The 489-nt window shown below is 58.5% G+C and overlaps 1 protein-coding gene across 5 annotated transcripts in view; it reads left to right on the top strand.

Moving 5' to 3' along the window:
• The window catches only part of HNRNPR (heterogeneous nuclear ribonucleoprotein R), a 34,680-nt gene continuing 34,191 nt past the window's right edge, over window positions 1-489 (top strand). For 3 of the 5 annotated variants that reach the window (XM_014460294.2, XM_023758339.1, XM_014460292.2), the window contains exon 1: window positions 3-154. The gene's annotated coding sequence lies outside the window, so the exon portion shown is untranslated. Of the gene's footprint in view, window positions 155-489 lie in introns of all 5 variants that reach the window. The other 2 variants (XM_014460291.2, XM_006094036.3) reach the window with 2 other exon arrangements.

Raw genomic sequence — 489 nt, 5'->3', positions numbered from 1 at the left:
CCTGGAAGCAGTTCCGGGAAACCCCGCGTGCTGCCGGGATCGCATCTCTGTCCATGACGGGGGGAGGGGGTGGCGCGCGCGCCATTTCTAGTCGTTTTCAAAGCGCCTCGCGCTGATTCTCACGGGCCTGGCCGACGGTCCCTGCTCTTCCCGGGTGAGTCTCGCCCAGGCCCGTGGGGGGAGGGGCCGGGAGCCCCGATTCGACCCGACCCGGGCTCGGCACCCGGTCCCCAGTTTTCGTTTTCGCACCGGCTGAGGGTGGGGAAAAATGCCTTGGCAATTTTAGCTCATCCCCTAGGATATTTTATGGCACTCAAAGGGTTAAAAGCAGTACCCTGCTCGAAGCGCCCTCGGTGGAGCAAGCCGGGTGGAGGGAGGCAAAGCAGGGAAAACCGGAGACGTCGGTAATACTGTCCTCATCAATGATGGATCTATCTCCCTCTCCCTTTCTCTCTGAATCAATGAAAATATATATAAAAAAAAAGTTCC

The sequence above is a fragment of the Myotis lucifugus genome, unplaced genomic scaffold (assembly GCF_000147115.1).
Source record: "Myotis lucifugus unplaced genomic scaffold, Myoluc2.0 scaffold_128, whole genome shotgun sequence".
NCBI lineage: Eukaryota > Metazoa > Chordata > Mammalia > Chiroptera > Vespertilionidae > Myotis > Myotis lucifugus.
Note: the sequence above shows the minus strand (reverse complement) of the source record. Positions and strands in the feature narration are given on the sequence as shown.